Source organism: Mytilus galloprovincialis, chromosome 8 (genome assembly GCF_965363235.1).
Source record: "Mytilus galloprovincialis chromosome 8, xbMytGall1.hap1.1, whole genome shotgun sequence".
In the NCBI taxonomy this organism is placed as follows: domain Eukaryota; kingdom Metazoa; phylum Mollusca; class Bivalvia; order Mytilida; family Mytilidae; genus Mytilus; species Mytilus galloprovincialis.
The window spans coordinates 75,797,856-75,812,772 of NC_134845.1; the positions used below are offsets into that span (position 1 = coordinate 75,797,856).

A 14,917-nucleotide genomic window follows, 5' to 3' on the forward strand; every position below is an offset into this window, starting at 1 on the left:
GTGTTACATATTTGTTTTTCGTTAATTTTTTTAATAAATAAAGCAAGGTTGTTTTTTTAAATAAAGATCGTATCGCAACAGGCTGAATATGCATTGAATATTGCCAGTGGATGTTAAACAAAAATGCATTCATTTATTCAATATAATAATACGTTTTGTGACTATGTTACAATACTTATAATAAATACATGTACAAATGTGGCATCAAAGTAAAACATCATTTTCTTGTCTCATTAGTTTTGAATCAATTTGAACAAGTGAACTTAAAGTATAACACCCAGAGTAACAAAAAAAATATTGAATTATTACCCTATGATTTTTATTTTTTTGAAAACTGCATTACAAAGAAAATACAAAGAGCATAAAAAAATATTTTGAAGAATCTATTTAAACTGTGATTAACTGAATGTTTATGAAAATTGTCGTTGTCAATGGTAACAGGAGTCAATATCTGAAATATAAACGATTGTCATGTACAGTTAAATTGAAAGAATTTAATAGTTAACTAATAAAGATGTTCTTAAGAAATACATACTTTAACCCTGTAGATTTGAAAGTTAAATGTTGTAATATTTATTTTCTATACTTATCAATTATGGACTGACCTGTTCGGATTATATTGACCGAGAACGAAGTCAGAGTGTCAATATAGTCTAACAGGTCCATTTATAACGTATTGACTCGGTAATTAGTTTCTTTATTACATTAAAATTCTGTATATTTTTAAATTGTATTTTGCGAGAATTTTAACAAAATATCATTTTTTAACAACTTTCTTTCCACAATAAATTAATCAACACGCCTCTGTGTCCTATAGGTACAGTGCATAGTCGCATTTGTCATCCATTCATATGATTATTCAGATTGAGTTATTTTGGGAGAAAAACGAGAAAAAGGGCACCCGGATATCGTCCCGTCATTGGACAAAAATTTAAGTCAGATTATACTTCCGGATTGCGTTTTTCTGTATACTTTGAACATACATATACTACGAATAAAGTGTATTTTCAGAATTCTATCTGCTATCATATTAAGTTTACTATCCACGGTGGTCACAGAGTTTATTAAATAGAGAGGGTCTGTATACTATATCAATGACCACCATGGATCGATTAGAAAACTTAGAATCGAAAGTAAATACACTTTTTTATATGATAGATACAGATAAGCGCTAAAATTATTCATGTACACTTTTGATACCTTTTCTGAAATTCTCCAGTCATTAAATCTTTTACAAAATTCATTGATTACAAAAAAAGAAGATCTGGTATGATTGCCATGTTGACAACTCTCCACAAGAAAACAAAATGACACAGAAATTAACAACTATAGGTCATCGTACGGCCTTCAACAACGAGCAAATACAATACCGCATACTCAGCTTTAAAAGGCACCGAAATGACAATGTAAAACAATTCAAACGAGAAAACTAGCGGCCTTCAACAACGAGCAAATACCATACCGCATACTCAGCTTTAAAAGGCACCGAAATGACAATGTAAAACAATTCAAACGAGAAAACTAGCGGCCTTATTTATGTACAAAAAATGAACGAAAAACAAATATGTAACACATAAACAAACGACAACCACTGAATTACAGGCTCCTTACTTAAATGTTCATAACATACTAAATGTATATTCATATTGAAATTGATAGAAAACCACAAATTGGGAATTTTGGAAATAAAGGAGGAGGGATTAAAAAAAAACATTTTCCTGTCCCCAATAACTTATGATTTATGATACTTTTGCTGAAATTCTCCAGTCATTCAATATTTCACAAAATTCTTCAAACAACACTTTACATACTTTAAACTACGCTCTGAATGCCCGCGATTTCGCGGGTGTGTTCTAGTATACTTAAAAATAGAAACAAGGCTTCGGACTCGTAAAATAACCTTTGAAATACGTGAACGTAATATCCAATGAAAACAGTAGAATGCTTCACCATATTTAATATAAATTTATATCGACGGAAAGTATTTCCTGAAAGTCAAATTCTATTAGGCTTCACTTTTGTCCTTTTCATTAATTTTCTTTTGTACGAAATCTGCTATGACCTTGAATTTTTATTAGGTTTTTGAGCTGAAAAGTCACATTCTATCAATTTAGTATTATATGGGTGATTTAAAAAAAATGTCGAATTTTCAGTACACCCATGCTAAAATGTTTACTTCTAATGGAAATTTCAGTTGTAATGATTTAAATGAAAGCTTGTCGGATTTATGATTCAGAACATTAATATTAAACACATCTTACAACTGTTTTGATAAGATTAAACTGTATTTAAGTCCGATTTTGGGGGTATTTGTGTGCGTGCATTGTCAGAAAAACACATTTCAAATGATTTTTTCCGATTTTCTGATCGCCTTGATATCTGCAAAATGGACTTTTTAACATTTAAGAATGTTTAATATTACTCTAACGAAAAAATCGTAGCATCTTTATCATTGTATGTAACATATTATCTACAAACTAAATTCAATCAGCGTACGGGAGGTTCATGTCCATCCTGTTACCGCTACTAAATCAGTCGTTAAATTGTACTCCCTATGAGTATTGAATCAGTCAGTGTTGATTTTCAAAAGTGCAAAGTAATCTTTACATTTAAAATGCCACGTTTCTTGAACGACGGTGTAAAGAAAAGAAATTTCAAGACATTTAGTGAAAAAAAATAGATTGTACTTTTTTTCATGTCTATGCTGTTACCAACAATTTTGATTAATTACACCAACAGTATGCTTGTAAAAAGTGCAATAAGAAAACCATAATTACTTCACCAAAGGGAGTAGTTATTTCACAACAGCAATCAACAAAGAAGAAATTTGTCTATCCTGTTATGTCTATCCTGTTACAATGGTTACTATGGTTATAGTAACAGGATAGACAATTGTAGACAAAAGCGTCGTTACAATTTTTATCTTAACATATAGGTGCAAAACGAATGAAATAGTTCGTTGTTTGAACTCATCTTAAGGTTATAACGTTTTAATTTTCCCAATTAAGCATTCGCAGGTGCAATACTGATATCGGTAACAGGATAGACAAAAAGGTAACAGGATAGACTTTTATATAGTGTTATATCACACTGTGTCTAAACCACACCGGCAAAATTTGCTCGGACTCGATGGTATCTAACATCCGGCACAATGACGGAACACCAATAGACAAAAGAAAGGTAGGTTTCTCCTTATTTTTTTATTTTTTTTATGATATCGAAGAATATATATACATATACAACTATTTTCTATTGTGAGATGCAATATTTTCTACAACCGTTCTATATTAACGGAGAAATAAGTCAAAATGCATGTAAAAATGACGAATTGGGTGAACCTTGCCTCGAAATTGTTTAATTTCTCGTTAAATTGTTCACATTGTACGGAAAGAAAGGTACGGGAAGATAGATATTGACACGGAGATTGCAAATTTAGTTATTATGAGCATCTCAATAATTGTATTTCTGTGTATGGAACGAAAGAAAAGGGTCATGTCAAATTAAAATAAACCGGTTTCGTCAATGTTGTTACTACACAATCACCCGGTTTCGTCTATATATATCACCCGGTTTTTTTTTTTTTTTTTTTTAACAAACAAATTATGAAAAGAAACTTTGGCACGGATCTGAACATTGTCTTTCGAGAATTTAAATATATATTTATTGTAAAGTAAACTTGGCGTGTTAAAATCTATTTTAAACGGGCACTTTTGGACATAGTTAATTATGATAATACACATTTTCCTAATGAAAGGCGTATCCCTTATTTCACTTAACTTCAAACTAATTTTAAATGGAATATAAATACTGAATAGCAAACACTGGTATCTAATTATTTTGTAACATTATTATATTTTCTTTGTTTATAATAGTAGTATGTAAAGATGAAAAATAAAAGGATGTGTTTTGATTGTGCCATAATTTTAATTTACTATACTATATTATATACACTTAGTTTACAATATTTACTATCAATTATTAATACATTTATGCATTCAATCATTGACGAACAGTCCCAAACCGACTATAGTCTATACTGTTCTGCACAAATTAATCATGCATGCAGTCCTGTCAGATTTTCTGGTACTATATATACTGTGTTACTTGCGCACTAAAGCGAGTTTTCACACTTAAGCATCCATAACATAGCAGCGAGATTGGTAACTTTCTCCCCGTTTCTGGTAGGCACATTTATTTTCATAGGCATGTTTTTCACATTATTTTTACAGTTCAAATTCATTTTTTGTACAGTTCAAATTCAATTGAAACTTCAAGATAACTTTCAAAAACAATATCTGACAGTTTTGTATTTTCCATGTGAATAAAAGTTGGTTTGCAAAACATGACCGTCATTTATATCTAGGTCTTATTAAGAAGAAGTGACGGAAACCACTTATCCCATAAACATTGACAATGAGACAACTTTCTTTTAGACACAAAAATTATGTTGAATTAATCAAGTTTAGGTCAGCGTATGCCTTAAACAATGAGAAAAACACACAAACTGCATGAAAGCAAGCTATAACAGGGCCCTAAATTATAAATGTAAAACAATTCAAACAAAAAAACTACCTGCCTATTTTATGTTCAAAACGCATATGGAATAAAGCAACCAAAGACAACCATGGAATTACAAGCGTGTGATTCGGGAATTGACTGAGTCAAAGTGTTGTCGCTGACACAAACAGTAACAAAAGTACAAATAATAAAAAATGATGAAAAAACCTTAACTCGTCCGATGACAGAGCCTGTATAGTAAATGCGCGATGTGTGCCAAAACTTGTATCATAGTTAAAATTATCCCTTAACGATTGTAGAAAAGATTACATACATAGAATGATTGGATTACTTATAAAGGTGTCAATCCTTTTGTGCGAGAAAATCACATATCAATTACAAGTGTGTTTCGATTTTTAAGACCGTAAACTTTAATTTCAAGTTTAAACATGTTCAACATATTTTCCCATAACTCATATAGAAAACGCATATTTAGAGAGCTTTAATCTCAATATGCTGTTAAAAAATTTCGGAATGCAAAGTAAATTAAAATATTTGTGTTGTAAGAGTAGGAATTCAAGTGTTTGCTTATTATTTATTTGAATCTGATACTCATATAAATAATAAGCCGTTGTCCGGTGAACGAACTTGTTTTCCAACGACCCACAAAACTCCTTTTGAACGCTGAAGTTAAATAATCAATTATAATGTAATGCGATTATGATTTTTTTTATTTGACCAAACCGGGTTATGCATTTTGAAATCTATGACGAAACCGGGTTGTATACATTGACGAAACCGGCCAGTTCCATTTTGACATGACCCATTTCTTTCGTTCCATACACAGAGATACAATTATGGAGATGCTCATAATAACTAAATTTGCAATCTCCGTGTCAATATCTATCTTCCCGTACCTTTCTTTCCGTACAATGTGAACATTTTAACGAGAAATTAAACAATTTCGAGGCAAGGTTCACTCAATTCGTCATTTTTACATGCATTTTGACTTATTTCTCCGTTAATATAGAACGGTTGTAGAAAATATTGCATCTCACAATAGAAAATAGTTGTATATGTATATATATTCTTCGATATCATAAAAAAAATAAAAAAATAAGGAGAAACCTACCTTTCTTTTGTCTATTGGTGTTCCGTCATTGTGCCGGATGTTAGATACCATCGAGTCCGAGCAAATTTTGCCGGTGTGGTTTAGACACAGTGTATCATAAGCGTACGTTCCTGTTACAAATGAAATAAAGAGAAAAGTAAACTAACTTGTGAGGGATTTACTTGATGTTGGGTTTATTTGAAAGGTTGAAAAAATGCCGAACAATATTAATTGCTATCTTAGACTTGCATTACTGTTGGTAATTTTTACAACCTTTGAAAACCAATTTTTAGAGGCATTTTTCAGTACAACCTGGAAAATTGGCAAACAATCTATTATTTTACAGAATGAATATATATAGAAGTTTATTCGATTGAAAACCATCTAATTGGCTACGAAAAAAAAGCTGAACATTTGATCTAAACCTTTTCTTAATAACCCAAAATTTATTTGAAAATGGTAACAGGAGAGACAAAATATGGTACAACCGATCAAAAAATGTTTTCAAGACATTCTTGTATGACATCATTAAGATTGCATCTTTTAATATGTTGTTCTTAAAGTACTGTTTGTTCTGATTTGCCTTTGTAGAGGGTTGTTTGAATAAGTAACTTTTAATATTTTTTTTTATTTCAAAATTCGACATTTTTGGAAAATGACCCATATATTAAACTTTAATGCACGCTACATGTATCTACTGTGGCTAGAAAACCCGTCCAACTTTGATACCGTGAATTTTAACATAACTTGCAAAACAAGGGAGGAAATTTTTTGCACCGACCTTATTCTCTAGTCAGATATTTGTTTCAAGCGTGATGGAAAAATATAATCAAAAGATACTCATGTGTTTCGCGGTTAAAACCTTGTTAAAACAATTAATTCACTACAATGCAATATTTATTTCTAAAAATTATTATAAAAAAAATATATGCTTCAATGGCGAATAAAACCTTTTTTTTACTTATTTCAAATTCGTGAATAATGCCTGTATTACAGAAATGTGTTCAACAGAAAAAGGTTAAAATTATTTCGGAACGTCACACTTCTACAGTTGGAAAGCAGATCACGGTTTGACCCCAAGTTTATCAGCAACAATGGAGTCACGTGACCGTGAAAATTCAGTAAAAAAAGGATAAGACAACCCTCATTTTAACTCACTGAATACTATTGTCGTAATAAAAACTTATTGACCTAACTAATCTTGAGTATCCAAAGTTTATTCTCGTCAAAGCTCACACATCAAATCAAAAACCGTTATTCTTTATTTTATCTGCAAACTTGGAGTTTGGTTGAAAATCTAAATATTTACGAGGAAACTAAAAATGATGGGCTGAATTTAAATTTAATAAAGCATCTCATTAAGGCAAACACTCGATATGAATATCTCGGCAATAGAATGTTGGATACGCAAACGTCAAATTGATTTCAAACCGAAGCGGTGGTTTTTATGCCGATTTGTGCAAGTGGTTATCTCCCCTTAATATCACCAATCAAAAATAAAAACCGAGCAAAATGCATAAAAATTAAAAAAAGGAGTTTACTTTACAAAAATTAGAAAGAAAATAAACGAAACTCGATTTATAACTATGTTATGATAATATAAAGAAGAGATACTTCCCCCTATTTTCAGAGAAGGATTAAATGTAAATATTAAAAGACAAAATATTACTGCAGCAAAAAATTCAGAAATGTGGATAATGACACCTACATGTAAAATTAAAAACCTAGCTATAGTGAAAGAGATTAGATCTGGCGGATGAAATATACTACATGCAGAATTTTTTTAAACACTTAAAACATAGTTTATACAATTTCAATAATCTTTCTGAAAATTGATATAATTATTAAATAAATAGTACTGATCATATATATTTTATATTCTATAAAGTATGACCAAGAGTCTCAACAATTTTTTTCAAATTAAGAGAGCCTTTAAACTCAAGCCTATGTTTCTTAGTTGAACAGTAAAATACAAAAAAGGGATTTATAAGTTTGATACCAAAAATATTGACAGAAATTCTGTAAAAAAATATATGCTTTAAATTATAAGTGAAAGTGACACAATTTTGATTTTCAGATTCATTATTATTGTAAAATTAAACTATTAGATTAGCTTGCACAGTAGCCCTTTATCTTATTTCTCAGGGTATTTCATAGATTATGAAAGTAAACTTTTTGGAAAAAATGGAGCTTCTTCTCTTGAACAGGTTGCTGTATCAGCTTCTTTAAATAATTACATATTTATAAACAAAGTATTGTATATATATACTTTACCTGAATACTAGTAATAGGAAATGAAATGAAACTGGTGGGACAAATTTTGTTGCATTTTACTTCAATAATGATCAAAGATGCTTAAATTTGACAAGAATTTGCCATTTGAATAAATTCAATTTTGTAAGAACACATCTCTATGAATAATCTTCTTGTTTGGCTGACTTGGCTTGAAAAGCTAGTTTTTGCTCTTATTAATATTACTATAAAATTGAGAATGGAAATATAGCTTACTAAGTCAAGAGATAATAATATAAGCAAGATTTTATTAACTGACCTTCATTTTCTTTTTTCATATGTTTTTTTCCTACAGAATTTTCTTTGCAATGCATTTTCTATTGCTATTTTTGTGCTTTTGTCCATCCATACAGTAGGCTATCAATAGCTTGTCAGATCTGTCAGAATTTTCCAAGACGTTTAGCTTTAAACGCAATAAAGAAGATCTTTGTTTGTTGTTTCACTTTTCCAATGTGTAAGTTTTTACTATGCACCTGACCCTGACACATATTTTGTTATAAACGTTACATGACGTATGTTGAAAAAAGAAAACAATGTCACCGTCAATTTGTGTAGGGGGTCAAAAGGGGTTTTAGTTACTTTAAAATACAAGTATCGTATGGAATAGTCGACTTTCATATTATATTTGATGTAAGCGGTTATGCGCAACGTAAGCGGCCAACGTCACGTGATACCCGACAAGTCCCTAAACCGCGAAACTCCACAACTTTTGATCAAAATTTCATTCATGTCTTTAATAAAATCAGTATTTTAGAGCACTTTGAAACAGGTACAATGAAAAGAAGCTAATTTAAAACTTTACTGTTTTGAAGTAGAAACGTAGCTAAAACCAGATAAAAATTGACATGGCTGGTGGTCACTAAAATTGATGTATAAAAGTAAAAAATGATGGCTTCAAAACAGTGTATAAATTTGAAATAGGCTTCCCGGTTTCATTTAAGATTATAACCGTTCTTTTCTGTATTTGGATACGCAAACGTCAAATTAGGAAAAATCGATTTTTTTGGCGAACAAAAAAGATGGCTATTTTTTTTTTAGAACTGACAGGCCGATAAAGGAATAGCAATAACAAGCTATTTTTTGTAATGTTTGTATGTCGTAAAGAAATTATATTGGTCACAAAACCTACAAATTTTAAAATTTAATTATAATAAAAGCATGACAAGTTGCAAAAAATACTTTAAACGTCAATCTTTTAGCCGATTGATTTGGCGGACTTTTTGACGTTACGGACGACTGTAGCGCCACCTAATTAATTCCCCCTGCTATTGTTGCTGATAAAGCTTGACGACAACGGACGTTTCCAAGGACTTGCTTTCCAACTGTCTAATGCAACAAAAAACAGAAACAATGCCAAGACGTGGACCAAACTTCAGCCATTTTGTTTATTTCTAACTACAACTATACGGTGATTTATCCATTTTGTTATTCTTTTACTCTATACTTATTCGTAAATTTTCTACATCTCGATACATTTAATTGAGAACATTTGATGTTAAATGCAATCAAAAAGCGAAAACAATCACAGTTATCACTGCGCCGCCGCGTAGCCATCGAAATTCGTTTTACTGAGGAATGAAGGATTATGTATTTGTATAATGGCATTATAAATGCATGTACCTGTTTCATTAATCTGAGAACTGGAACATCAAATCGAGGAATAGTTGTATTCAGGTATTTCATGTCTTGATCAGAATCTTCACAATAGTTGGTGATGCATGCAAAACGATGCTTTGGAAGTCCAAGTATCTCACGAAATCTGGTGATATTCTCTTTCACTTTCTCGTTACGAATTGGGTCATATTTATCCCTTCCTGTCAAAACTCCATAAATAGGGATGTCTATAAAAAGTGAATAAATATTTAAAAGGATAACGAAAAAACTTAATGTAAACAGATGCAAATATCACTTAACTAAACATAACAAAAATACACCATAAAAAACATTAAACACATACATGTAGGATTAGGCAACAAAACCTTCCCGAATTGTTTTTACAAGAAAAGGCTATCATTATCCTGGTTCCCGGTACTACGTTCCAGGTATAAGTTGATAGCCATACGCAGTCATGAGGTATTATATATTGGTATGCTAGTATGTGTAAAATACTGAATAATGCGATCGAGAACTATTCTAAGTTACATTTATCATAGACTTTGCCTCTCTATATACCAAACAAGCTGATGTGAATTACTTTATTCTATTGGCTGATATCTAGAATTATAGATAACAACTACAATGATTTTGTTATATATTATTTGTGTATTTATATATTATGTTTTATCGTATATATGTAGGACTCTAAAGTGCGATGGTACTCTGAAGTGCGATGGTCACGCTAAAATGCGATGGTCTACGATAAAGTACGATGGTGTCTCACGGTAAAGTACGAGTGTGTCTCACGCTAAAGTGTGATGGTGTACGATGGTATATCACGCTAAAGTGCGATGAACCAAAAGGATAAAATTCAAGGGATTAAAACATCAAGGTTAAAAATGGTCTTTTTACAAAAGATAATTGGTGTAGATTGCCGTTCATACAGTCTATCACTAATGGGAACACCTCATACAGTCGTCATTGTAAATTACAAATAAAAAAATAGATTATTGTCGGAATATTTAACATTTTTTCAAAGCTTTAATCTTAACTAGAGAGAGAGGTGATGTTCGCTGACTTTTATTCTTTTTCATTATGACCACACACATATGTTTTATTTTCCTTCAATATACAAACTAATATTTTAGCCGACTAAATCAAACTATAATTTACGCATGGAAACAAATACTTTTATTTTACCGACGTAACTTTCCAATAAAGTCGACGATATTTTAACGGGAACTGCAAAGTAAACTGCAGCATAAACAATGATTCAAATGTATCTGTTTGCTTCCAACAAAAGCAGGAGACATGATATCCATACGAATACTATTTTGTATCTATACTAGTAGTAAAATGGTCGACTGCAGGAGTTCTTCCGGCTACAGAAAAAAAAAACCACATTTGCCTCAGCCGACAAAGCACGGTCAGGTGTAAATCAATTCAGTCATTGACATTTGGTTTTAAAGGTGTTGATAAAATATTTGTAATTTATCTTCAGGCGTGTTCAATTTTTAGTTTGTATAAACGGCTGTTAACGTCATAATCAAACTACGATTTTACGTACTTTAGCCATCGCACTTTGGAGTCCTACATATAGAAATAAGTTTTTATCGCTATTTTGTGCATTTTTCCTTTGATCTTTTTTTGTGATAATTTTTCATATCATGCTACTCGCTTGAGATTGAACTATCATTAGAAGATAAGGAGGCACGTGACGTTGCTAATGAAATTAACATGAAATTGACAACTTCCTTATAGGTAAAATAGCGATAAAAAATTATCAATGGTCATCTCAACTCGATTGTTTTTCTGGTTCAAGCGAGAAAACCTATTTCGTTGAGATGATCAACGATGATCAACGATGATCTATACATATTACACATAAGCTGAACTGACTTAATGATGTTCAAATTGAATCGAATTCTTGAACTAATGTACCGATAGATCTGATAAAAAAAACAGTGTATAAATGTCACTCTACCTCTCCATATAATGGAATGCCGCAATTTTGAATCATTCAATAAATAATTACAGATATCAACCCAATTTTTCATCGAAAAATCAAATTTGGTTGTAAAATTTCCAAGATGATGTACACAAAACACTAAACTGTAAGGTGTTAAAAAATTAAGTTTTTGAAGATTATTTACAATGGTGAACAGTATTGACTGAGATACTCCAAAATGATTCACATTGAAAAGATTCGTGTTCAGTTTTGGAATTATGATAACACTTGAGTTTGGTAATCGCGAAAATGTTAAATAGTGTCCAAACAGCGATGAGTTATAAATTGATAGTAGATATGCATACTGAATAAAATATGTTTGTGCTGAAAAAAGTAAAATCACAAAAATACTGAACACCGATTAAAATTCAAAACGGAATCTCCCATATCAAATATTGCCTGTTTTGCACTGCAAATGTCATGAAAGTGACACGCTCAATCTCCAATCGCGATAACTGGATAGACATACCTCTGTTTTTTCTTGCAGCTTCAACTATGCTACACATTAGATCCGCTGGTAAATGAGAATCAGGATCAAGAGTAGAAACAACAATGATTCGGTCGATCGATCGACGAGTAACCCTTTTATTCATGTTATTTAAGGCATCTGAAGGAAGATGTCCAATATCCGCCATTTTCTGATTCTCTCTAATTCTACCAGAAAATACCATGTCTAGTAGATCCAGAATATGATTTGATTGTTCATCAGGAAAGCCTGTCATGTCCACAAATGTCGGCATCAGCAAAGACGTATTTTCGGAAAGTCGATAGTAGTCTTTTCCTGTATAGCTGTTGAAAAATGGAAATGTTTATGAATGCATTATGCCGTTCATCATACTTTTTGTGGAGTTTCAGTAGTTGGAAGTAAACAAGATTCAAGAGCGCTGCTGTTGAACATAAATAGTGACTATTAGGTTTTATATTTTGTGCCAAAGTAACTATGTATATATGATAGCATGGCTTCTGATTTTCAATGTAAATATATTTCTTTTTAATTTCATTTAGCATAGAAGTTTTTAGAAAGTGTGGTTCAAGTATGTGAATTCCATTTCATATGTAGAATAAAATATACGATCGCTTTAAGATCAAGGAACAGTAAATGGGATATGTCACAGATTTTGGTATAATTTTGAATAAAACCCTTGGCCCGCTGAATTATAACTAAAAATCACAAAGTACTGGCTTCACGATTCGACTCTTTTTCGCCTTGTACAATGTTGTAATAAAATTAACGGTACCAATTTTCTTGCACCAGATACGCATTTCGACAATACATGTAAGAGTAGTTGAACAGGGTTTTTACCTGTGCATTCATTTCACGACGTGAAACAGTGAAATTTCCAATGAAGTGACCATTGTTCAGTATCATTTGAGCTCTTTTAAACCGGTAACAAGCCATTCCAAACGCATTTCTGCTGCGAAAAACACAAAGACCTGGCACTGAAACACTGCTTAATTTTAAGCATATTGCCGTTGTGGCGTTACAGGTTACCCGGCAATAATGGTTTAACGAAAGACGCCGACTTATCTGTACTGCATGTACTGGATGTGTAAACTTTTAATCAGGACCTGAACTCGAAGTAAGAACATCATAATATTCAGTTTGCTTAATACGTGTTAAAAAAGCGGGGACGGTAAATAGCTTAACATATGTCGGTTAGCTTTTGTTTATCAATAAAGTCTGTCTGCTGCTAATTTAATCATAAAATATATATCAGAGATAGTTTTATCGTTCGGTTGCTGTCCTATTGACTTTTGTGCAATATATCCAGTCATTTAAATTCTCTGGATCATAGCGGGTGCCATATTACCCATTAAGGTTTTCTAATACGTCCCTTTTTATATAGAAACAAGAAGATAACATAAAGGTATGAGTGCAAAATGAGACATCTTTCCATCCAAGACAAAATCTAGTAAAGTAAGCAATCATAGGATCAACGCTGAATAGTAAACTTGAAAGGGACCAAAATTTACGTTTGTAAAACAATATATGATGCCTGATATAAACAAAACAGTACTATACATATGATATTAAATTTTATTGCAATCAAATTATTCCTGAGTAAAACAAAAAGTAAATATCACAGTACTGCCTGTACAAATCTTGTATTATAACTAAGTTACAGTGTTCAGTGTTCTTTATAGCTTGTTGTTCGGTGTGAGCTAAGGCTCCGTGTTGAAGGCCGTACTTTAACCTATAATGGTTTACTTTTTAAATTGTTATTTGTATGGAGAGTTGTCTCATTGGCACTCACACCACATCTTCCTATATCTATTGAACTGTTAACTAAGCGTCTCTTTTGAGATCAGTTGCAGTACTGTAATGCCAATTATATAAAGAGGCACAGCCTGGACACTGTGTTATGTCTGGACGACCTGATCACTATAAGGCATCAGCCACATTTTGTAGCTGGGTCCTAATAAACCAATACATAACTGAACATACAACATGCGTTTACAAAGAAAGATACAAGAATAACAGATACTAATAACATCTGTTTCATTGTTAATTTTGACTCAATCAGTGCCCAGATGAAGTATAAAGTCAAGTATATTCAACTTTTTAAAATGAATACTTGAATGTTTTGATAACCCAAGTCAAAGTGGACAGCAGTTTATTAGCATTCACAGTTGACAAATTCAAGGCAATGGCTAGTTTGCATAATAGGCATTTCATAGCAGTTTATTTAGCCTTCACAATTATTAGCAGGTTTTTGTGACGAAAATTTTAAATGAGATACATGTACCCAAAAAAACTGATGTCAGCACTGAATATTCATGAGAACTGGTATACTAACAGCTATCAATAATGCATATTCATACAAAGTGCTAAGTTGATTTTCTAAGCTGTACATCAGAGAAACAGATTTCACCACTAATAACTCGTGTATTACAATATTTCTCCATTCTCCACAGTAAAATTTAAAAAAACTAAGAAAGCCTAGCACTTAAAATATTGAAAATTGACTGTCTCCAGTGGAGAAATATTGCAACACACTTGTTGCAGTGGTGAAACTATATTAATTCTCTTTCTCTTTTGGATTTAAACAAAAAAAAATAATACACGTAATAATAATGTTATGTAATATGTAAAACATTGTATTATGTTTCCAAAATTATGTTTCCAATTTTGGAAACAAACTTCAGTAACATACATCAACTTCATTAAAAGAGGGACGAAAGATACCAGAGGGACAGTCAAACTCATAAAATGGATTGTTTGGTCAATATTAACCATAACCAATCGGCTATTTGCAGCCTATGTTTACCTAATACTCCCTCCCCGTTTTTCAAGTCTTGAATAATGAATATGATGTATTTTTGTTTTTTAACAAAATCATATTAAAATAGTCGTATCTTCATTATCAAATAACATCTTGCACTGCAAGTATATGATATTAGTTTATTACATT

At 31.5% G+C, this 14,917-nt stretch overlaps 1 long non-coding RNA gene across 1 annotated transcript; it reads right to left on the bottom strand.

The window, feature by feature from the left end:
- Nucleotides 1-356: 356 nt before the first annotated feature.
- Nucleotides 357-12,296, bottom strand: LOC143043523 (uncharacterized). Its single transcript, XR_012968440.1, has 3 exons — nt 11,974-12,296; nt 9,521-9,741; nt 357-451 (listed from the first exon to the last, which is right to left on the bottom strand). It is a non-coding gene; the product is annotated as an uncharacterized LOC143043523 (long non-coding RNA).
- Between the last annotated feature and the right edge of the window lie 2,621 nt (nt 12,297-14,917).